This window comes from Podarcis bocagei (assembly GCF_964188305.1).
Source record: "Podarcis bocagei genome assembly, chromosome: 4".
Lineage (NCBI taxonomy): Eukaryota > Metazoa > Chordata > Lepidosauria > Squamata > Lacertidae > Podarcis > Podarcis bocagei.
In genome coordinates this window covers 73082280-73107595 of record NC_138128.1, presented here as the reverse complement: position 1 = coordinate 73107595, position 25316 = coordinate 73082280, and the positions used below count along the sequence as shown (strand labels likewise).

General features: G+C 44.7%; 1 protein-coding gene and 1 long non-coding RNA gene across 3 annotated transcripts in view; one reads left to right on the top strand and one right to left on the bottom strand.

Annotated features, from left to right (window-relative positions):
* The window catches only part of UNC5B (unc-5 netrin receptor B), a 174371-nt gene that overhangs the window by 144235 nt on the left and 4820 nt on the right, over positions 1-25316 (bottom strand). The gene's annotated exons all lie outside the window — the stretch shown is intronic.
* LOC308584808 lies at positions 9253-11859 on the top strand. Its single transcript, XR_014007024.1, has 2 exons — positions 9253-9678; positions 11637-11859. It is a non-coding gene; the product is annotated as an uncharacterized lncRNA (long non-coding RNA).

Sequence of the window (25316 nt, the reverse complement as noted above, 5' to 3'; positions counted from 1 at the left end):
ACTTCCAATGGAAGAGAGTCCCCCACCTCATATCCACTGATCCTTGCCTTTTACGATCAGAAAGTTCTTCCTGATGTTTAGTTGGAATCTCCCTTCTTGTAACTTGAAGTCGTTGGCTTGGGTCTTAGCCTCCGAAGCATTAGAAAACAAGCTTGCTACAATTCCAGGAGACTTGTAGCCAACCAAAAAAACCCAACCATGTTTGGAATATTAAACAAAATTTGATGTTGCTTGAAATATTCAGATGACAAGGGGTGTGGGGGTGTAGGTGGTGACCAAGTGAGAGAAATTAACAGGACTCACGTTTGGCACCTGACATCCTAGGTGTGAAAGCATGTTGCTTGGGACCTGAACACTGAGCCCAAATGCTTTATTTATTTTCACTTCAAGAACAATTATCTTGTGAACATCTTTAGCTCCTGTCATTGGGTGCTGGTTATGGAACGCTGCAGCCCCTATGCCCACCCCCAAAGGAGTAAGCCCAATTGAACATATGGATTGTTTACTGTCAAGTACAAGAGTGGGCTGACAATCTTTTAATATATATATATATATATTTAGATTCAGTCTAACGTACCCCTTTCGTATACCTAGCTTTCTTCTGGAGTGACAACCACCTCCTAATCTATTAAGTATTCCACCTGCCAGATTCTGTTCTCAGATACAGAGTTCTACTTGAGCTCATGTGTTAATTGGCAACAATCAGAAAATGTTTGTGCTTTGATCACACCTTTCACCATACTTCTCATTAAATTATGGTGCAATATAATAGGTCAATTCTTGAGTAAGACCAAAACCTATGTATAATCCCGCCCCTTATGTGCAATAAGTATCAATTGATTATAAAATTACCTTTCTGGACAAATTGCTAATCTTATACTTTATAACTTTCTGATCAAATTATATAAAACATCTCACTATAGTAAACTCCAATGTGGACTACAGATTTTTCCTGAATATCACTTTACGGGAGGGATCGGGATCATTTTTTAAAAAATATGTCATCCTTAAATGATTTTTTTAAAAAAATTAACTTCCTTTAATGAATAACCAAGTTAATAAAGGAAATCCACTAACTATAATTGATTATCACCAGTAAATACTAGAAAGTTCTTGAATCAACATCTCTCTCATATGAGAAAGTTATCAACCCTTAAAAACAGATTAAGGGAATCCTGCGGGATAGCTCAGTCGGTAGAGCATGAGTCTCTTAAACTAAGGGCCATGGGTTCAAGCCCAACATCGGGCAAAAAGATTCCTGCAAAAGGTCCTCTCCAACTCTATGATACTCATCTATTACAATGTAAATGCATTGTTCCTTGCACACACACATCATTAAAGAGAGATGAATAGCACAATCCTAACCATGCCTACTCCTAAGTAAATTCCACTGAATTCAACTCTCAGGCAAGTGAAACTAGGATTGCAGCCTCAGTTAATGAAACAATACTTTCCTACCCATAAATGGCATATATCTTTGTCTAAATACTGTAGGGTTATGCTTTGAAAGACTCGTGGCAAATGGGCTCAGAAAAAACTTAATACAGTGGTGCCTCGCAAGACGAAATTAATTCGTTCCGCAATTCTCTTCGTCTTGCGGTTTTTTCGTCTTGCGATGCACGGTTTCCCATAGGAATGCATTGAAAATCAATTAATGCGTTCCTAGGGAAACCGACTTCAGACCAGGTCCGGGGACAGTCTGTCCCTGGACCTCTTCTGAAGGCTGGGGGGGGGGACAAGGGCTTTTCTTCCCACCCCCAGCATTTTAAAAAACACTGGGACAGCGGAGGACTTCTCCGCTGTGCGGGGCTATCTTAAAATGCTGGCGGGCGGCATTTTAAAATCGCTCCGGACAGCGGAGGACTTCTCCGCTGTCCGGGGCGATTTAAAAGCCCCTGGGAAGGCAGGCAGGGGGGACAAAGACTTTCGCCCCCTGCCCGCCTTCAGAAGGTGTTCCCGCCCCCCGCCCCACTTCGGAACAGCTTTCCGAAGTGGGGCGGATGGGGCAGGTGTCCCCGCCCCCCCGCCCCACTTCGGAACAGCTTTCCGAAGTGGGGCAGCGGGGCCAGGTGTTCCCGCCCCCCCTCCCCACTTCGGAAGAGCTTTCCGAAGTGGGGCGGCGGGGCCAGGTGTTCCCGCCCCCCCTCCCCACTTCGGAAGAGCTTTCCGAAGTGGGGCGGCGGGGCCAGGTGTTCCCGCCCCCCCTCCCCACTTCGGAAGAGCTTTCCGAAGTGGGGCGGCGGGGCCAGGTGTTCCCGCCCCCCCTCCCCACTTCGGAAGAGCTTTCCGAAGTGGGGCGGCGGGGCCAGGTGTTCCCGCCCCCCCTCCCCACTTCGGAAGAGCTTTCCGAAGTGGGGCGGCGGGGCCAGGTGTTCCCGCCCCCCCCTCCCCACTTCGGAAGAGCTTTCCGAAGTGGGGCGGCGGGGCCAGGTGTTCCCGCCCCCCCCTCCCCACTTCGGAAGAGCTTTCCGAAGTGGGGCGGCGGGGCCAGGTGTTCCCGCCCCCCTCCCCACTTCGGAAGAGCTTTCTGAAGTGGGGCGGCGGGGCCAGGTGTCCCCGCCCCCCCGCCCCACTTCGGAACAGCGTTTTAAAATGCTGGGGGTTGGGAGCGAAGCGCTGCCGACCCCCAGCATTTTAAAATCTCCCCGTGTCCCGGGGAGGTTTTAAAATGCTGGGGGTCGGCAGCGCTTCGCTCCCGACCCCCAGCATTTTAAAATCTTCCCAGGACACGGGGAGATTTTAAAATGCTGGGGGTCTGCAGCGCTTCGCTCCCGACCCCCAGCATTTTAAAATCTTCCCAGGAGACGGGGAGATTTTAAAATGCTGGGGGTCTGCAGCGCTTCGCTCCCGACCCCCAGCATTTTAAAATCTTCCCAGGACACGGGGAGATTTTAAAATGTTGGGGGTCTGCAGCGCTTCGCTCCCGACCCCCAGCATTTTAAAATCTCCCCGGGACAGAGACTTCTCTGCTGTCCCTTGGAGATTTTAAAATGCTGGGGGTCGGCAGCGAACGCTTCGCTCCCGCCCGCCAGCATTTTAAGATCGCCCGGGGCAGGCGGGGGGGAGGCAGGCGGGGGGGGGAGCAAAGACTTTTGCCCCCCGCCGGACTTCAGAAGAGGTCCTCTTCTGAAGGCCGGCTGTGGGCGAAAGTCTTTGCTCCTGACCGCCAGCATTTCCCTATGGGCTTTCGTCTTGCGATGCAAGCCCATAGGGAAATTCGTCTTGCGAAGCGCCTCCAAAACAGAAAACCCTTTCGTCTTGCGGGTTTTCCGTCTTGCGAGGCATTCGTCTTGCGGGGTACCACTGTATGGAGGCTAAATGGCCAAAATATTGGGAAATTTTGGAACAAGGAGACAAAGTGAAACTGCAGAGTTTTGAGAAATTAAAAGATAAAGTGCGAGACTGGCTACATTACTATCAGATAATGGAGGCATATAACTTGGATAAGAAAATTGGCTTCCAGGTGGAAAAATCAAAACTAGAAACAGAACTGTTAGAACCTAAAACTAAGATTTTGTCAAAGATGTATAACTTGCTGTTGAAATGGAATACTCAGGATGAAACGGTCAAATCTGCTATGATTAAATGGGCACAAGATGTTGGACATAACATTATGTTTGCTGACTGGGAACAGTTGTGGACAACAGGTATGAAATTTACGGCATGTAATGCCCTAAGAGAGAATATTATGAAAATGATATACAAGTGGTACATGACACCAGTCAAGCTTGCAAAAATCTATCATCTGCCCGATAATAAATGTTGGAAATGTAAAGAAACTGAAGGTACATTCTTTCACCTTTGGTGGACATGCCCAAGGATTAAGGCTTTCTGGGAGATGATATATAATGAATTGAAAAAGGTACCGTATTTTTCGCCCTATAAGACGCACTTTTCCCCCTCCAAAAATGAAGGGGAAATGTGGGTGCGTCTTATGGGGCGAATGCAGACTCCTTGGCTTCAGCGATAGCAACACGAAGCCTCCGAAGCCTGCGCTCCGGAGGCTTCGCGTTGCTTCCGCTGAAGCCAGGAGAGTCTGCTGTTTGAGGCTGGCGGTGGAGGAAAGCAGCGCTTCCCCCATCGCCAGCCCCAGAGGATGGGGGGCAGCAGGAAGGCGCGCGACGCCTTGCTGCTACTCTCCAACCCGGGTTTGAGGCTGGCGGTGGGGAAAGCAGCGCTTCCCCCATCGCCAGCCCCAGAGGATGGGGGGCAGCAGGAAGGCGCGCGATGCCTTGCCGCTGCTCTCCAACCCGGGTTTGAGGCTGGCGGTGGGGAAAGCAGCACTTCCCCCATCGCCAGCCCCAGAGGATGGGGGGCAGCAGGAAGGCGCGCGACGCCTTGCCGCTGCTCTCCAACCCGGGTTTGAGGCTGGCGGTGGGGAAAGCAGCACTTCCCCCATCGCCAGCCCCAGAGGATGGGGGGCAGCAGGAAGGCGCGCGACGCCTTGCCGCTGCTCTCCAACCCGGGTTTGAGGCTGGCGGTGGGGAAAGCAGCGCTTCCCCCATCGCCAGCCCCAGAGGATGGGGGGCAGCAGGAAGGCGCGCGACGCCTTGCCGCTGCTCTCCAACCCGGGTTTGAGGCTGGCGGTGGGGAAAGCAGCGCTTCCCCCATCGCCAGCCCCAGAGGATGGGGGGCAGCAGGAAGGCGTGCGACGCCTTGCCGCTGCTCTCCAACCCGGGTTTGAGGCTGGCGGTGGGGAAAGCAGCGCTTCCCCCATCGCCAGCCCCAGAGGATGGGGGGCAGCAGAAAGGCGCACGACGCCTTGCCGCTGCTCTCCAACCCTCCTTTTGGCTTTTGCGGGAGATGGGGAAATTCCCCCACCTCCCGCAAAAGCAGGCAAAAGCCGTGCGCTCTTTAAAGGGGCTCCGCGGCTTCTGCTGGCTTTTCTACGAGGGGGGGAATTCCCCAACCTCCTAGAAAAGCCTGCAGGAGCCGTGCACCCTTTAAAGAGCGCGCCGCTCTTGGGGGCTTTTCCCCAAGGAGGGAGAAGGGACTGACTGGCCGAATCAGTCCCTTCTCCCTCCTGGTCGAAAAGCCCGCAGGAGTCAAGTGGGGCTCCTGTGGGCTTTTGCGGGAGGTGGGGGAATTCCGCCACCTCCCGCAAAAGCAGGGAGAAGGTCTTGGAGTAGCGCACAGGCTGCGTGCAGCCCGTCCGCTGCTCCCAGAGCTGCGGGGGGGAAATCATATTTTTTTCCTTGATTTCCCCCCCTGAAAACTAGGTGCGTCCTATGGGCCGGTGCGTCTTATAGGGCGAAAAATACGGTATTTAAATATACCTTCTTGAAGAAACCAGAGGCCTTTCTCCTGGGCATAGTCGGCCAATTGGTGCCAAAGAAAGATAGAACTTTTTTTATGTATGCCACAACAGCAGCAAGAATACTTATTGCAAAGTATTGGAAAACACAAGATCTACCCACCCTGGAAGAATGGCAGATGAAGGTGATGGACTATATGGAACTGGCGGAAATGACTGGCAGAATCCGAGACCAGGGAGAAGAGTCAGTGGAAGAAGATTGGAAGAAATTTAAAGACTATCTTCAGAAATATTGTAAAATTAATGAATGTTAGAATGATGTTGGATAGAAACTAAGTGGTCTTTAGCTGTAATGCTATAAGAGAATACGAGAAAAAGGTTATTAATAGGTAAAAACTTAATGTTATAATATTTTAAAATTGAAGATTAAGATGATTGAAGAGGGGAGGGATTTGCTGAATTAAAAATTTGAATTGGAATACAGAAAAGGGAGGCGTGAGGAGGTCTGGAAAATAAGCAAATGAAAATATGTGATGGAAAGACTGAATTGTTTTTAACTATTTTTATTTTGTATCTTTCTTTCTTTTTTTAATTTTTTGAAAATCTTAATAAATATTAAAAAAAGAAAGAAAGACTCGTGGTAAATGAAGAGGCCTACTTCTCAGGAACTACAATTCACTTAAACCGTTGTGAGATCTTTTGCCCACATTACCTCTCACTGAAACTGAAGAGTGGTGTGTGTGTGTGAACATTTCCCCTGTCTCCATCTCAGCCCTGTGCCTGTGTCAGATTATTATTGTGCTGGATTCCGGAGGTCTCTCCTTCTCCTCTTTTCATGGCCTCAGCACCAAAGAAAAAGAGAATTCGCCCTGGAGGCAGATGGGTCTAATAAGCATTAAACTTCTCCAAATGAGATTTTTCACGCTCTTTCACAAGGAAACAATCCCCTCAGTTTTGGTATTCATCAAATGCATGTGAGAAGAGGAACAGGGAAGAAAAGGATCCTTAACACATACATGCGCGCAAACACACTAAGAAAATAAAATAAAAAAACATACACCCCCCACCTCACCGCCCCGGAACACCTTCTGCCCTGGAAACCTGGCTCTTTGTTCCTGGAAGTTTGGGGTGTTTTTTGTAATGGCCTTCCCTTCTGAGGGGGCTGATTTTTCTCTCCCAGCTCCTCCAGAGGGCTTGCTGCCATTAACATGCACTCTGCTTTTAAGAACCGAACAACTAGTGTGAAAGTCAGCAGAGGAATCTTCCTGCAAGGGAGCCTTTGGAGAATAGAGTGGGGTGTTACCATCTGCAGAAGACAACCGATCACTTCCCACAGCAGGTTTTGCTCTGGATGGAAATGCCACCATTCATCCCAGAACAATGCATCCCCCCCCCAAAACACACACACACACACACACACACACACACACAACAACAACAACAACAACAGCTGGCCTGTTGGGTCGAAGCCTTCCCCAATCATGGATAATACAAAGGACAGGAGCACGGTGGCCCAGTTTTAAGAACAAAAAAATTCTTAGTTGGGGAGGAGAATGAACCCTCCCCTTCTCCACAGCTTGCCTTCCCCACAGTCCATTGTCTCTGACCTCTGCCAGGCTCCTTTCCAGCATCAGAGGCAAGATCAGAAATGGGTGGAGATGAATGGCATTCTAGTGATGGACTCTGAAAAAGAAAGCTGCACTACAGGGGAGATTTTAGATAAACTCTGGTCTGCACATCCTTTCTACACTTAAAGGCATTCCCCACCTGTTACTTTATATGGAAAGTGGCAAGCCTAGCTTGATTCCAGGTGTGGTGAACCTGAGACCTTCCAGATGTTGTTGGATTCCAGTTTCCACCATGGCCAATGGCCAATGGGGTTTTCATACTGCATTTTGATGTTGTGAACTGCCCTGAGAGGGCCACAGAGTTCTCCACCATTTCCAACCAGTAAGTACTTAATGTCTCACTCTGTACCTTTGGGAAACCAATGGAAACGCTTCCTGTTTCATTGATTATATATAGTTTTTCTTTCGCTTGGCCTGCATCAGAGATCAGGCTCTCAGCAGCAGAGATGGGGGAAGAACTTCTTCCTTTCTTTTATACCTCTGCAGGTTTGATATTTGCTGACAAAAGAAGCAGAACTTGTCCTGGAAGAGACAGGGACAGCGCAGATGTGCTGTCAAACTTATTTCACAGCTTACAGAGTCATACATGCCAGAGGCATTTCAGATTTTTATAGCTAATATGCAGCTCGTTGTGCTACTTTTAAATGTGTTTCAATCCACAAATCCTGCTGCCATCCAAAGTTTGAGCCCACCCACCTTACTGGAAAAAAAAACCAGGGTTTAACTCTACTGTTCCAGTGGGTGGAATAAATTCAGTTGCCTGTCGGAGGGAGGAGAGGAGTGGGTTCAAAGTTCTGGTCTTTCTACGAATGCATACATAAGTTAAATATATTACCCCAACTGAGCTCACTGCATTTAACTAGCTGTCCCAGTGGTTTCCCGTGATATTAGCTGGTGATGCAGCAATATGGCAATCTGTCTTTGCGGTCTCCTCCTCTTCCAAGTATTCTGTTCACCCTGCTTCTCAATGTACATCTGGCCAATTGGCCCTGACTTGGGGGACAGGCTACGTCACAAGTTCCCTTGCTTCCAGTGGCTTAACTGCTGTGATGTCATGAAAGGACCAACCAGGTAGGAGATTGAGGACTGTGAACATTCAATGAATTAACATGAGAATTTTAAAAATCTGGATTTCAATATTCAGAACCAAAGGTCTTATTATACATGCCTTCAGGTATCCGCAGATTCCTTTATAACAAAAACCCATCTCAAACTTACGAGGTTCTCTGAGTAGTTTTTCATGTTCTTTGTGAACCAATAATGTTTGCATTTTGCGTTCTGGCTTTCCAAAATGCACTTTAATAGTTCCTCCATTATTGAGAAGGTAGCATAAGAAGAGGAACAATAATTCCCATAGCTTAAGTAGGTTCACTGCAGGCCTATCAGAACATGATTTGGCAAAAGGAGATTGGCCTCTATTTAGAAAAGGGTCAGGGAGTGTTTTTTGTTTTTTCAAAAGCCTGCCAGTGATAAATAAAATAGGCTTCCCCAAACAAAGAACACCCAGGAAACTAAAATGACCCAACAGGATAGGATAGTATGGATTCCCAGACTATAATATCAGTCTCACAGGACATTTGTCACAGTTAATGAGAGGGTGTGGATTTCCGAGGGTCAAAAATAATGGGATACTAAAATGGACGAGATTGTGCAAGGAAACATTTTAATACTCACATAAAACTTGCCCTTTCTTCCTAGTTCTCTGTTATTGAACTTGCCCAAACCCTGATTCTCTTTTGCCTAGATTACAGACTTTCCCCCCATTCTGCCCGGGGGGGGGGGAAGAATCCCACTAACGATCTCAGCCCCTTTTTTCAGTCCTGCAGTCGGGATACCAAGTCATGTCTTTGGTAAAGGATGCAAAATCTCACCCAACCTGGCCTCCTTGTACAGCTAAATACACCTCCCCCCCCTAAGACTGACTCTGTACAAGGTGGTAGTGTTGGCAGCAGAAGGGCTGGAGGTGAGCATGCAATAAAAATGCCTTTGGACACCTTTGTAATGAATGATGCTAATCATAGGGAGGGGAGGTGACCTCACAGGAGGGGGCGTGTACCCTGAAACACCTGTTGGGGCAAGAAGCCGATCTGTCACACAGGAAACTCGCCTGGCCTAACAGCACAGGGCGTGGGGTTCCGGAGGAGAGTAGCGAAGGCAGAAGAGAACAAGGGAAGGAATTTTAAAAGGCTTGCCGCGGCAGACGACGAAAAAAAGCACAGAGGATTAAAGTGACTCAGTAACATAGGGCGATATGGGACAGCCTGCAACAAACCCAGAATTAAAGGCTTAGTTTTATTCCTCCTCCCCCTGCTTCTTCCTCCACTGCACTTATACCACCCACCCCCAAGTTTAATCTTTTAGCTTCGCACTAGATCTTTAGCCATAACATTAAGTGCTAGTGCACTAGTCCTCTTCAGTGACAGGTCTTTGCCCGGCGCCCGTGCCCACGCATGCCCGGAATCCCCAAATGGAAGGGAAGGAGCTGCAACATATGGCTGGGGGAGAAGAGGTGGGAGACTTGTGTGTCAGCTGCTACCATGACCTATATCACAGCCAAGCAAGCTTTCCCCGTGTCTGGGTTAGCCAAGTCCTACAAGAGCCGCAGAGGCAGGAGCAGTGCCAAAGGGAACCCGGATATTCCAGCAGCACCAGAGGTTGGCAGCAGTCCCTGGGTCAAGTGTGCTTTGTGCCCAGCCTTGCCAGAACCAGTTGGGAAAACAGCGAGTCCTACAAAGCCCAAACTCCCTGCACCCAAAGCGATGATGGGTACTGTCATATTATATTTTATCATCTCAGGTAAGCAGCATCCCTGGCAGTTCTGCGTATTCCAGAGGCTAAAATATAAGGTCACTTCACTTCCTTCCCCTCCAAGTTATGGTCCATGGATATGTTTTACCCCTAAGGCATCTTTGATGGTTGTGGGCATCTTTAATCCCAAAAAGCGAAGAGAAAGGTGGGGGAGAAATACTAGAGGGGAAATGTCCAAATTAATGTATTTTGCCTTACCTTTTTTAAATATCTAAATTTTCTCTTTCCCCCCTCAAGTTCAGTTAAAGACCAGACAAGCCACCAGTCAGCAGAAGCCTAGTTCCGGCCATGTCAATGCAAATTACATTATTCATATGAAAATATTGCAGGTGAGATATGCAGGTGAAAGCTAGGGCTGCAACTTTGGCTAGTTGGCCTCTGATGCCTTTGGCATGTTGATTTCTCGATTTCTGCATCTCAGTGCCCTTAAAAGCCTGCATCTGCTGAACCTCTGCCATTCAAACAGCTGCTACAAAGCATAGGAGATCCAGGAGCAGGGGAGGGGATACATTAAGGCAGCACCCTAAGTAGGAAACAGTGCTTGAAAAGCTTATCTTCCCATATTATGAATAGGAGATCCCCTCTTAAACCAAACCCTAAATTTCCACAGCGCAAAGTAAAAAAAGCAAGGACTCATGGAGTTCATTGCAGGTGAGGGAATTTACAGAAGTCAGCGAGAACCACGAAGGGTGGGGAACTGCTTGGAAAACTTTATAATGATACTGAATTTTAAAAGCCAAAACTGAAAAGGGGACCTTTGGTCCCATTCCATCCACCTTCCTTTACTGCTGCATGTTCTCCTCCTGTGCTTTTATTTTATGGTTGTGGTCGGAATTTCCTGTTTCCTCTTTTTGCAGAAACTCAAGTGTGTGTGTGTGTGTGTGTGTGTGTGTTCTCCCTTGCGAGGCAGCCAGCGGAGGGGTGTCAGTTTAATCACGGTGGAACCTAGAAAAGCCCTTGGGGGAAACAACCTTTTTTGGGGACACAAAACACAGGTTTTCATTAGCAATCAAATCAATGCGATAGCTCGGCCTTAAACTGGCAGAGTGAACAGAAATCAAGGTCTAGCAAGGAGGGTAGGGGAGAAGGAGAGAGAGAGAGAGAGAGAGAGAGAGAGAGAGAGAGAGAGAGACTCCTGCTCGCTCAATACCAATACTTCATTTCTGAAAATAATGCCATTTTCAAAGTGCAACCCTCAACCTAAAAAGAAGCTGCCATCCCCTGGGGCTATACAAGTTCATTATTTTTTGTTTATGTTCATGTGTAATAAAACAGTTGTTGCCATAATGGTCAAAGCGAATGAGATACGTGAAACAGAGAAGGTGACATCTTTGAATGGGCTAACTTCTGTTGGCGGTTGCAGCATCCATGCTGCTGTGTTCCTCAATGGCCCTTTGTTTAATGAAGAGTTCTATTGAACTAGAAAGCTTGCATACTCCTGCACACAGAAACACACACAAAACCAGCCCAATAAAAACTTGGCCTTAACAGTCTTATGCTGCCTGTTTTATGTGTGTGTGTGTTTGCCTTTTAGATTATGCAGTAGAGAATGACACAAGGTAATCTTATAATTGAAGATCAGAGCATAACATACAGTACTGTTAACACTAAATAATTAGTGAGGAGGAGCAGATTATAAAGAGGTGTGGTCATATGTAGGGAGGGGGTGGTGGCAAGACTATCTTTTCACACTAACATTTTACAACTTGTTTATGTAAGCACCCCACTCCCTTTGGATTTACATTTCTTGAAAGCAAGATTGGCGTCAAATCAAGTGGTGAAAGATGAAATGGTAGTGATTTCCATACCAGGAGAGCTAACAGGAATAGAGAGCAGGAATGGTTCTGCAACAATTTTTGCAGTTGCCTGGAGCACCACTAATCTAACCCAGCATCCTTTAATACCAGGATGAAATAGTAATTTGCTACTTTAAAAAAAATCACCAGGCAGCGCATCATCATCATCATCACCCCACACTACTCCAAAGTTACAAGGATTGCACCACCAGATCTTAGAGGGAACAGAAGTCTGCAAGCTACAATTCTGTGTAGTGCAAAGGAGTCTGCTTGGGAAGATGGGGCAGTGAGTGTCAAGAGGCAGAAAAAGCCTTGCGGAGTGTAACAAACTAGTGTTTGCTGATCCTCACTGAATTAAATCCACAGTGCTAAAGAGATGCTAATGAAGTCTCTTTTGTTTCAAGGAGGTTGGGGGGGGCAGAGAGAGGAATGTGCTGGGTTGCCAGTGATTCCCAAATGCTGTTCTATGGGAGTAAAGAAAATAGGCAAACAAAGTGAAAGATAGATAAGAGAAGGCAGACAAGGCATGTGGGGGAGGGGGGGAGACAAGAGGGAAAGAGGACTGTGATTTATGTCTCCACTTCAGCAAATGTTTTCACTAACATTAGCATTGCTAAAGCCTAAAGGATGTAAGTGAATAAGAAACAGCAGGAACCTGTGGCTTTATGGCACTAACATCTGCTCTAATGAACTCCTTGCAGACTATGCGCAGCCCTCTCCATCAGTGCCTCCATGCTCAGGGCTTCCTGCCAGTTCTCCAGACAGACTTCCAGCAAATCATGGAACCCAAATAATAGCAGTGTGGAAGGACCCTCCTGCTTAAAGGCATCAGCCCACCCAGTAAGCCAGGGAGACATTAAAATACAGAAGTGCTTGTGCCATATTGTTTCTAAAGACTACATGGGAACGGCTGTTGGGTTGAAATAAAAAACGCTCAACTTTCCCCCCCTCTCATTTTTAAACCATATTTCTAGCCATCCTTGCTGTGGTCAGGCGAATCGGAACTGCAATGTTTGAGCCTGTGTCCTTCAAATATCTGCTTCTCTCAACACCTCCAGTCATTATTCTTTACCAACTCAGCCCATGCAATCCATTTATCCTTTTGTTTTTTTTTTTTTTAATAAAGTTTTATTGCTTTTTTCCAGGGTAAAAGAAAGGTATATCATCCATAGCACATCAAAAGCAGTTTTACAGAAAAGAAAAGAAGTTATAAGAGAAAAAAAAGAAAAGATTCACATTTTTCACATCCATTTTCATGATCGATCAGACTTCCCCATGTCCCCCATCCCCTGTTTTCTTTACAATAAAAATAAACAGCAAATTAATACCTTATTTCATATGTTTTTGTGTTTTCCTTTAGTTATATAGTCCACAATTTATACATTTCGAAATCTTAACTTAATTTTCAACATTTACCAAATTCAATACTGAAGCATGTTTTTCCAGAACATTTAGCAAATTCTCAACATTCATATAGCTTATAATATTTTTGTAAATAGTCCTTAAATTTCTTCCAGTCCTCTTCCACGGCGTCTTCTCCCAGGTCTCGGATTCTGGCTGTCATTTCAGCTAATTCCATATAGTCCATCAGCTGCAAGTGCCATTCTTCCAGCGTGGGTAACTCCTGTGCCTTCCAGTGTTTAGCTATAAGAATTCTTGCTGCTGTGGTTGCATATAGAAAGAAAGTTCTATCTTTTTTTAACACTCTCTGGCCCACAATGCCCAGGAGGAAGGCCTCTGGTTTCTTGTGAAAGGTGTATTTAAACACCTTTTTCAACTCGTTATAGATCATTTCCCAGAAGGCCTTCACCCTCGGGCATGCCCACCAGAGGTGAAAAAAGGTTCCCTCAGCTTCCTTACATTTCCAACATTTATTGTCAGACAAATGATATATCTTTGCAAGTTTGACTGGGGTCATGTACCACCTGTATACCATTTTCATGATGTTTTCCTTTAAGGCAGTACATGCCGTAAATTTCATACCGGTGGTCCATAACCTTTCCCAGTCTTCAGACATAATGTTGTACCCGATGTCTTGTGCCCATTTTATCATAGCTGATTTAACTATCTCATCTTGAGTGTTCCACTTAAGCAGCAAATTATACATTCTTGAAAGCACTTTCGTCTTAGGTTCAAGTAATTCTGTCTCTAATTTTGATTTTTCCACCTGGAAACCAATTTTTTTGTCTTTTTTAAAAGTCTCTAAAATTTGGGCATAATGAAACCAATCTCGCACCTTTCCTTTCAGTTTTTCGAAACTCTGCAACCTCCAAGTGTCACCATCTCTTTCAATTATCTCACAATATTTCAACCAGCCAGTCTCCATATTACGAAATTTTACGGCCTTAGCCTCTACCGGTGATAACCACCTCGGAGTCTTACTTTCGAATAAGTCTTTGTATTTAGTCCAGACAATAAGTAGAGCTTTCCTGACAATATGGTTTTTAAACAGTTTATGAGACTTTGCCTTGTCGTACCAGAGATATGCATGCCAACCAAAAGCATTGCTATGCCCTTCCAGATCTAGGACATCAGTGTTTTCTAACAAAAACCAATCTTTCAACCAGCAGAGGGATGCAGCTTCATAGTACAGTCTTAGGTCCGGCAGGGCAAACCCCCCTCTTTCCTTTGCATCTGTTAATATTTTAAATTTTATTCGGGGCTTTTTGCCCTGCCAGACAAACTTCGCAATGTCCCTCTGCCACTTTCCAAAACATTCCACTCTGTCCACGATCTGAAGGGTTTGAAACAGAAACAACATTCTTGGCAATACATTCATTTTGACTGCAGCTATTCTGCCCGACAAGGTAAGTCTCAGTCTCGACCATGTTTCTAAATCCTTTTTGATTTCCGACCAACATTTTTCATAATTATCTTTAAACAAATTCAAATTTCTCCCAGTCAGGTTAACCCCCAGGTATTTCACTTTTGGAACAACATTTAATTCTGTTTCCTTCTGAAACCCATCTATTTCTGAAGGTGTCAAGTTTTTAGCCAAAACCTTGGTTTTTTGTTTGTTCAGCTTAAATCCCGCCACCCGACCAAATTCAGAAATTAGTTCTAAGGCTCTTTTTGTACTAGCTTCTGGCTCCTGTAATGTCAAAACCAGGTCATCTGCAAAGGCCTTCAATTTGTATTGTTTTTCCCCGACCTGTATTCCTTCCACCCGCTGGTCCTTCCTAATCATGTTCAGCAACACCTCCAGGACAGAAATAAATAACAAGGGTGATAAGGGGCACCCCTGTCGTGTCCCTTTTTCAATTTTAAACTCCTCAGTCACCACGTTGTTTACTATCAATTTAGCTTTTTGCTCTGAATAGATTGCTTCAATACCATTTTGGAACGCCCTTCCCACTCCCATCCCTTCCAAATTTTTCTTCATAAATTTCCAAGATATGTTATCAAAGGCTTTCTCGGCATCTATAAATATCAAAGCTGCCTTCGTGTTCAGATTTGTCTGTAATAACTCCAAAACATCAATGATATTCCTAGTGTTGTCAGACATATGCCTGCCAGGGAGAAAGCCTGCTTGGTCTTTATGAATTACTTCATTCAAGACTTTTTTCAATCTGTTTGCCAAAATGTTAGCAAAAATTTTGTAATCCACATTTAGGAGTGAGATAGGGCGATAATTCCTGAGTTGAGTCTTTTCAGATTCCAATTTAGGAATCAAGGTGATGAATGCCTCTTTCCACGATTCGGGTGCCCCCTTTCCTTCCATAATTTGGTTACATACCTCCATTAATGGCTGAACCAAATATTCCTTCAATGTCTTGTAGTATTTGGAGGTAAGCCCATCTGGACCTGGAGATTTGCCTAATTGCATGTTCTGAATGGCACTTTCAATCTCCTGTTGTGTTATTTTGTAATTCAGGGCTGTTTGCTTGTCTTGTGTTAATTTTTGGAGGCCATAACTTCCTAGAAAATTATCTATCTCAGTCTCCACTTGGGGTCCTTGAGTAAACAATTTTCTAAAATATCTCTGGAAGCACTTTCTAATATCTTCTGGTTTCTGAATACATTCTCCCTCAACCTCTAGATTGGTAACAAAGTTCAACTTTTGTCTCTTTTTCAGCTGCCATGCCAGCAGCTTCCCACATTTATTTGCCGATTCGAATGATCTTTGTTTCATTTGTTTAATTTTCCATTCAACTTCTTGATTTATCAATTTTGCATATTGTGCTTGATGGAATTTTATTTCTCTTAAAACTTCTTTTGATTTTGGGTTTAGTCTCAACTTTTTCTCGCCATCTCTTATCTTCTCCAAGATCTTATCCTTTTTACCATTCCAGAGTTTTTTCTTGATAGAGTTCTGCTGTATCAGAAATCCTCTCATCACAGCTTTACTTGCGTCCCAGATTGTTTTCTTTTCCACCAAAGTATTCAAATTTATTTCGAAGTAATCTTTCAGCGTTTTTTGGGCCTTCTTCACAATCTCCTGATCTCTAAACAAATAGTCATTCATTCTCCATCTGAAGGATCCAGCTGGTGCCAGTCTTAAATCTATTTTCAAAGCGTTGTGGTCAGAGCAAGTTTTGGGGCAGATCTCGACTTTTTTTGTCTTAGGTGCCAGTCCTCTAGATGTCCAAATCTGGTCGATTCTTGTCCACGAAAGATGGGCCTCAGAGAAAAAAGTTCCCTCTTTACCTAGAGGGTTCTTTGTTCTCCAGATGTCAATCAAGTCCATATTGTCTGTAAGTTCAAAAAAAGTCTTTGGGAGTCTGCCATCTTTGGTCAAGTTCTGATTTTGAGACTTATCCATATGTGTGGAGACAACTCCATTCATATCACCCATCAGGATGATGTTAGTATAGTCAATATAGTCCAACATTGTCTCATGTAGCTTCTTATAAAATTCCGATTTCCCATCGTTTGGTGCATAAATTCCTACAATCAAAAATTTCTCTCCTTGTGCTTGAATTTCAATCGCCAAAATTCTTCCTTGTTCATCTTTAAAGATCAATTTTGGTGCTAGAGTCTCCTTTGCATAAATCACTACTCCTCTTTTTTTTACCTTATCTGATGAGATAAATTCTTGGCCTAGTCTCTTGTTAATTAATACTCTCCTATGGAGCCTAGTCACATGCGTTTCTTGAAGGCAAATAATGTCTAATTGTTCTTTTCTCAAAATATGAAAAATCTTTTTCCTTCTTTCGGGAGAATTTGCGCCATTAATGTTCCAACTGAGAAGCTGTAGAGACATCTTGGACCAATTATTTACCTGCTGGGGTGTCTCCTTTTTCGTTTTTGTCTGGAGGTGGAACCGGATTCAATCCAGGCGGAGGAGGTGGCCAGGCACCTGCTATTCCTTTCCGAAGGTCTTCCCCGTGGTCGTTTAGGAACTTTTCTTGCTCCTCTGCTGTTCTGATTCTTACCCTCACCCCTTTCAAGGTAAAAGATAATCCTTGAGGGAATTCCCACCTGTATGGGATTGTGTTGTTTCTCAGTAAGCTTGCTAGGTCTTTATATGTGGCTCTTAAGTCCAGAAGTTGTTTTGGTATATCTCTAAAAATTTCTGCCTTTTTTCCCTGGATCACCAATGGATTTTTAAAATGCAAGCCGAGTATGGTTTCTTTTTCTTGCCTAGATCTGAAAATGATCAGGCAATCTCTTGGTTTATCCTTCCTAGCCACTCTTCCTAGTCTGAAAGCGGTGACAATTTTAAAGTCTTTTTCCTCTGCCACACCCCAGAATTTGGATAATTCTGTTGTCAAAAATCCAATCAAATCCTCCTTTTCTGATTCTGGAATGTTTCTAATTCTGAGGTTATTTTCCCTATTTTTCAGCTCTGCAAGGGACAGGTACACTTGTTGTTCAGTCACCTGTCTACTCAGTGGTCTGACTTCGCCTCTTAATTCCTCTATCCTCTTTTTATTTTCGTCTGCTTTTGTATTTGCTTCCTGTGCCAGTTTCCGATTTTCTGTTGCAGTCTTTTCAATATTATCTATGGCCTGAGAGTTTTTAGAAACTTGGTCTGTCAATTTGTTAATTGAGGCTGTTACCTGGTCAAGTTTAGCAGCTTGTTCATCAAACCTAAGTGCTTGTTCATCCGCTTTCTTGTTCAGTGCTGCCAACTGCTCCAATATTTCTTTAGATACGGAGTCTATCCCTCCAGCAGCCATCTCTCCAAGAGTAGGCTGTATAGCTTGTCCTTCCTGCAGGCCTGTCACAATTGGGACAGATGATCTGCGTGGCTGCACAGGCAGAGTTAATTGCAAAAGTTCAGTTTGTTTTGCTTTTTTTCTTTCTGCAGCCCTTGTTTTTGCTGTGCCACTCATTCCACAGCTGTCCCAGTATCAAGGTCAAATTGTAAATCCCATGGGAAAATTAATTCCAGAAAAAATAAACATCCGGGCAGGAAAATTCCAAGACTAGTAGCAGTTCTCAAATACTATTAAATCCACAATCCAGCAGGGGGAGCTCCCTAAAAATTAGGGAGAAGGATAGGAAATTTCCACCAAAAGTTCCCTTTACACACAAAAGAAAAATATTATCCAAAACAAGGGGGGGGAGCCCCTCTCCTTAAGCTTAAACTGCAGAGAATAAAAGTTCTTTACCAAGGTGCTTGCAACAGTTCCTTTTCCCGGTTACAAAGTAGCCCAATGTTGCTTCTAACTTTGTCTACAGTTACTGCAGACCGATGTTACTTGTATCCAGTCAGACCGAGAACAGGGTTTCAAAAATTTGTAATCCACAAGGTAAAAGAAAGAGGAACATAAAATTGTCACTTATAAAACTGTTATGTCCTTTCTTTAACTTTTAATCAATCAAGGTCGAATTTGCAGATAAATTCCAACTCTTTTAAGATTCCTTTCAGCGCTTCAGCTTTAAAGGGGCTTTGCTCAATACTTTAAACAGAGCCGGGAGACTGACTTCCTTTTTAGCGTCTCCCGCTTTCAGCCAAATTTCTCCAAATTTAGTTCGTACAAAGCTTCAAATTTCCTACTCACGAGTAAGTTGTTTCAGTTCGATTGTTGAAGGAAGAAAGGTCAGCGCTGATCAGCAGCAGCCGCGCGGCTTCACTTCCGCGGAAAGAGCGATGGATCCACAGCACCGCTACCCCCTTCACGTTCCGAAACCCCTTACGGGGTCCCTTCTGCGTTTCGGAGGTCGCTCCTGGTGCCCGCCGAATCCCACGGCCACTGGCTCACTCTACCAGTGGTTTTTCTTCATGGGTCGTCGCTGTGCCGCAGCGCACGACCCTTTTCCGCGGAGCCCCTCTTCAGCAACTGAAGAGGACCGCCATTGCTGAGCGCGCCGCCTCCGGGAGTCCCATTTATCCTTTTGCAGCAAGCAGCATTGTTCCTTTCCTCCACCCACCCCAAAAGGGACCAAGAATCAGCGCCTACTCAAATGTCATGTTTAGAATAAAGCCCTGACACTGAGTAGCAAGTTTATCCATGTCCATTGAATCGAGTGCAAGATCATCATTAGTAGGACCCTACTGATAAGGAATCAGATCTCAATAATCTCCTCTGGATATGCTGAGACAAACCACTGCTAAGCTAGTGTCCTTCATAAAGCATTGTTCTAATCAAAAACGAATGTTGGGGTTCGTCCATTAAAGGAGTCACCATCTGCAAGAATGCCTGACCTATTACAGTCTAACAGAATGATTCCTGTGAGCCACTGGCTGCTTGTTCTGTAATACTGAAGGGAGTAGGTCTCCATCCAGTCAACCCTTGACAAACAAATTAATAAGACCATCTCTGAGGATTCATCGCCGAAGCAATGTCATCTGATGGACCAGGTATACTCAAAATTACTTAAGAGCTGATCTATATATAGATCAGTTGTAAGTAGTCTTGAGTATACCTAGTCCGCATACGCATAGGGATTAGCATCCTTGTGTTTCATTTCACACACATACATAGCTATATTGTTTGGCACAAATCGCTACATATATGGGAGCTATCATAGCACAGTGAATTTCCTTGCACATGACATGCTCCATGGCAACATTATTTGCTAGTAGAGATAGGAAAACTCATTATGAGCAAGCTGCCCTAAATACTGTCAGGAGATACCAATTCCCAGGGTATGTGTTCAAGAGCTAGAGAAGCTCCTCCCCACCCTTGCTTTTCTCTAGTCTTAAAATGATTACATTCATTAGTTTTGCCAACTATGTCATGGACACAATAATGTGTGTCTCTGCAGCCAACAGGGTGAAGTGGCAGGAATGAATTGCTTCATTCCCTTGACCAGGGATGGGGAACTTGTGGTCCTCCAGATGTTGTTGGACTCTAGCTCATATTGTTTACTAGACAGCATTGTGAATGGCCAGGGATGATGGGCATTGGAAGTCCAACAGACTCTCTGGAGGGCAACCATATTGGCACAAAGTACAAGAATAAAAACACAAGATAATGCATAAAATGTATAAGTTGTTGGAACGAATGCCCTTAATAAAGGTTCATTAAGTCAGAGGTAATTCAAGTTACAATGTTTAAGACAGCATACTGTTTGTCTAAAAGGATACAAGCATGGAAAAATACAATCAAAATGATATCAAAAGTTAGCTTTCCAACAAGAACACCCCACATTTTTAACCTTATGAAAATAAGAGTGAGTTCCATGTCTACAACCGGTTGTATTTTGTCTTGAAAATTAGTATTCCAGGAATTTATAAACAAGGCCCCTTTTCAACAAAACAGTTAATCTGTTTCTTTAGACAGCATTTTGAGAAGTTAAGCCAATTTTCTTGATAATGCCATCCCCCAATTTCTTTTTATCCAGTCTGAAAGTGTTGGAACTGTGTAGATTTCCAGTATGTCACTACATAGCTTTTATCAGTGGTTAATTCCAGATCCACTGTCTCCATTATATTAAGATCAGTTCTTAGTGCAGATAGATAACCACCATAAGCTGTGCTTGTAGCAAGACTTACAAAAGGCTGATTTATGATGGATTTTACCCACCCTTAGCAGGTATGGTAATGAATACTCCAAGATTCTTGAGAGTCTGATGTTCAAGTCACACCTCAGCCATATTTTGAGAGTCATCAGCCACCATCCTTGGTTCCCAGCTTGTAAAATGGGAGTAATAATGATTTCCTGCATAGGTTTATGGTGAGGGAAAAGCATAATAATGTGTATAAAGAACTCACCAAACTGAAACAAGTACCAGTGATTCCAAATATGGAACTATAGGGCATGAACAAATGAATCATGGAAGTCTCAAGGATGGTAAAAAGAGGCTTTGGCGCCTCAGATACAAAACCCTGCAAGCCAGGGCTGTCTGGGGATGTGTTGGCCATCCATCTTCAAATGCCAGTGAAGGATCCTGGGGCAAACATTTCTGATTCCACGCTGCTTTACCAGTGTCCCAGATATTGCTGTCACAGCTCCCAAGCAACTAGTTGAGTTTCGTGTGCAGTCACCAAGTCAGCCCTACTGCCAAAGCCACCTAGTGCAAGGGTGGAGAACTCTTGGCCCTCCAAGATCTTACTGAACTACAGTTCCCATCAGCCCCAGCCAGTATGGTCGAATGCCAGGGATGATATGAGTTGAAAGTTTAGCCTTTCAAAATAATCTATAGCTGGCGGCACAAAGGCAAGCAGAATCTGTGCATCATTATTAATTAGTAGCAATGTATTATTATTACCGTTGTTGTGGTTAGAGCACGTGCCCAGAAGTGGTGAACAAGGAGAAAGTGGGCACATCTCCAGCAGCAACACATACCAGTGTGCAAGGAGTACTTTAAAGTTCTGACAATTATGGTATATAAGAAACTGCTTTATACTAAGTCAGACCCATTGCTCCATCTAGCTCAGCTGTCTACCCTGATGGACAGCAGCTCTCAAAGGTTTCAGGCAGTGGACATTCCCAGCTCCACCTGGAGACACTGGTGATCAGACCTTGGACTTCTCTGAAGGCAAAGCATATGCTTCAGCACAAAGTTGCAGCCTTTGCCTAAGAAGTTCCCTTCTTGGGCCATTTCTGACCACGCAGGTCATTCTGGTTTCCTTTGCTGACATGACGGCAACATGAAGGGAGAGGCATCCCTGTTGGATTCACATGGATGGACCTAGGGTGCACTAATAGGAGATTCCCTCACCAGTTAGTTAGAAATGAAGCTGGGAGTAGACCGTGGTAGGTTCCTTCCCTAGCCACTTGCCCACATGCTGATCTCTTTGCCCTGGGTTGCAGCACACTGCACCAACTTTCAAAACAAGCTGGTGATGTAGGGTGAAAAACAGCAAGTTCCTAAAAAGAAAGCTGTATCTGAAGTCACAAAAACAAGTTACCTCTTGCTGCCATTTCAGCCCCAGCTCCCCTCTCCACACACACACCCAATTCCTCCTCAAGCAAGCCTTTTTTCCCCATTTTATTTTTAAGCCCACTGCACCAGCCCATATGTTCATCAAACACAAACAAGAGTACTGCTTTGTAATCAGCCATCGCAGGTTCACACTTCCTCTGGCAAGAGCATGTGCACTGCTAGTCACATTCACAGCAGCATCCCATCCCAGATTTTAACAGCTGCTCAGGCAGCCCACATGGCAGTTGCCAAGGTGGGGAGGGTGTGATGGGAGGGGAAGGCGAGAGAAGGCAAAAACATACCCAAGAGAGGCTGTGATCCTTGTACTGGGCTGCTTCGCATGCCACTCTTAATAAGAAACAAACATGTAATCTAAATCAAACTTGCAATCAAATCAGCAGCATGGCAGAATGGCCAGGGACTCAACTCAAGCACAAATCATATCCCAGGAGGTGAACCCCAAAGACTTCCCTGCTTCTAAACAGCATCCTGCCACACTACAGGCAAGACAAAGCCTAGGAGCCACCAAGCTTGGAAATCTGAAGTTTAAACACAGTGTTTGGGTAATAATACATATACATGTGTCCAAGGGATCAGACAACTTGACTACATCCCTGGAGTTTGTAGGTATGAATCTCAAAGGGGTAGGGTCACATCACACAGGAGCCCAGCTGTTTGTTAATGGAAGTTGAGACCCCTTGTGTCAAGATGTTAATGAGACCCTTAGGTGATAATTATTATTATGCTTTCTTGTTTGGCCTGATTTGTCTTCATGATTTATTTAATCTTTTTGTGGTTTTATAAATTTATATGTTGCCCAAGAGCAAAAGTATCTCACACTAGTTACAAAGTTGCTATGATAAGTTATCAGTCTTCCTAGACTAGCTTTCCTTTCCAACTATCCTCTGCTGATATTGCTCCTAGCTATTCCTTATATAGTACCAGGCATGGAGAATCCATGAACCTCCATCTGACAATAGGTAGGGATGAAGGAATTTAGAGTCCAACATCACCTGTAAGGCCACAGGTGCGTCATTCCTGTTATATAACTTTCAAATCCACATCTCAAATCAAAAGAAGGTTACCATCTCCCCCCTCTTCTAACAGCTGTGTAACAAGTAAAAATGCAGTTGGCACAGCTTACTCCATCCTGATATTTCCATGGCAGGGAAAACACTTTTGCTTGTCCCATAATTTCTGGAGGCATATAACCTCTGCCAGGAGAAAGGTGGTCGCCCAAATTTCACATCAGAAAAACCCTATACAGCATTATTATTATTATTATTATTATTATTATTATTATTATGAAAGTGCCATTGACTTTTGCAACTTTAAGTACTCCCAAAGAAAGTCATTAACTTTTAAAACAGTCCCCTCCAGTTACTTGTCTCTCCAATTTCTTCCTACACAGAGAGAAGGATACCAATACTTCAATAACAGGCTCCTCACATGGAAAAAATATTTTCTGGTATCATCCTTAATAACAATTTATGGAGTGGATTCAGTTGTCAGCAAGTAAGGTAGCGATTTGGATGGACCGCCATGTTTGCAAGCTTAAAGCTACAGGAAACCAAGGAACTTCTTGCACACACAAAAACAGCATCCGAGGGGCAGACCAAACTAGGATCCCTTCGGTGTTCAGTCATTAAATGCTCAGCTTATGCACTGAAGTAGTACACATGATTCCCCGGCATGTGTAAATCAGCCTCAAGACCCCGAACCTTATCCTTTTCGTACTCTGCACAGTACCTATCCCTATACTGACAAGCAGACGTAAGTAAAAACAATAGAACCGGCAGCATCGTGCCCCCAATGAGTGCTACAGACGCATACAAAAGTGAACAGTCCAGACCTATTAGCTCTTTTAAGTTCAACCAGCCAAGAAAGCAATTATCGCTTTGGTATCTCTACTGTCCCCTGCTTTCCTTACTAGGAAATGGCAGGAAGGAAGATAATTTTAGGATTAATCATTTCAGTAGCAACGGACTGCAAACTACAGGAGCTGAATTGGTAGCCGTGAACATTAAACATGGGAGGGAAAGATTCAGCAGTTGCCAGTTACTATTTCCACACTCTGGTGCACACCCAGTTTTGGGATAATACCTGTGCTGAAAGCATTTCCTAAGCAAAGCATGATATATACCGTAGCTAAAAATAAAATAAAACCATCTTTCCCATTACAACAAGAAGACAGACGATAGGAAGCTAGGAATGTGGAGCTGGGGGGGGGGACGCTGCTGATTGAGGCATGTCCTATAAGCTTTTCCTGAACTTTTAATTGCACTGTAAAAAAAATTGAATGCCTCCCTTCAACATGCTTGCAAGGCATGCTTGCCGCAAGACGCTTTTGGCATTGATCAAACAAACGCCACAGGCATGCCTGGTGACACATCCCCACACCTAGTGCATTACGCAGGCCCCCTCCAGCTTTACAAGGTGGAAAGAAAATGACCAGTTAAGTTAAAGAGGCTTCAAAGTCTTTTTAAAAGGAAAGCTTACAAGCAGACTTGCCTGTCACTGCCTGCCGGGGCACTCCAAGCCCCTAACAGTTTATAGCGATGATCTTTCCCAAACTCTGCAGCCATCAAACTTTATGGTTTCCTTACTTCTGAGATGCGCAGCTAAAGACATCTCTTTATAACTGCACTTAAAAGGGGGGGGGGATGTCTCACCGGCATCTCCATGTCTCCCCTGCTGGAGCTTGACAATGGATATATGGGACAGTATCCTGGATAAGAAGAAGGGAATTGGTCTGAAGCCATGAAAGAGTGCTTTATCTCCAGTGCTCTGCTTATTAATCCCAGACATGCATAAAGGTAAAGGGACCCCTGACCATTAGGTCCAGTCGTGGCCGACTCTGGGGTTGCGGCACTCATCTTGCTTTATTGGCCAAGGGAGCCAGTGTACAGCTTCCGGATCATGTGACCAGCATGACTAAGCCGCTTCTGGTGAACCAGAGCAGCGTACGGAAACGCTGTTTACCTTCCCGCCGGAGCAGTACCTATTTATCTACTTGCACTTTGATGTGCTTTTGAACTGCTAGGTGGGCAAGTACTAGGCTCTGTGGGTTAACCCACAGTGCAAGTAGCAAGAGAGAGAGAGAGAGAGAGAGAGAGAGAGAGAGAGAGGGAGCGCATTCTGCATGTGCTTCAGGAGTTCTGTTAGTAAAGTCACAGGGCTCAGCTGAGACACTGAAACTAGGTTCTCAGGTCATGTCTCGGCTGAAATAATACCTCTCCCCAACAGCGAGAAAGCTGGTGACGTTAGGAAAAAAGGTGTATGTGTCACCCCACCCCAATGCATGAATTTATGTGGGTGAGGCATGCTCTTTGGTTACAGCATGGAGTCACAATTGCACACCAGTTTGGAGTAGTGGAACCTTGAGTCCAGAGGTCAAATGTGGCCCCAAGTCTCTCTCTATAGAACAGGCATCCCCAAACTTGGCCCTCCAGCTGTTTTGGGACTACAACTCCCATCATCCCTAGCTAACAGGACCAGTGGTCAGAGGTGATGGGAGTTGTAGTCCCAAAACAGCTGGAGGGCTAAGTTTGATGATGCCTGCTATAGAAT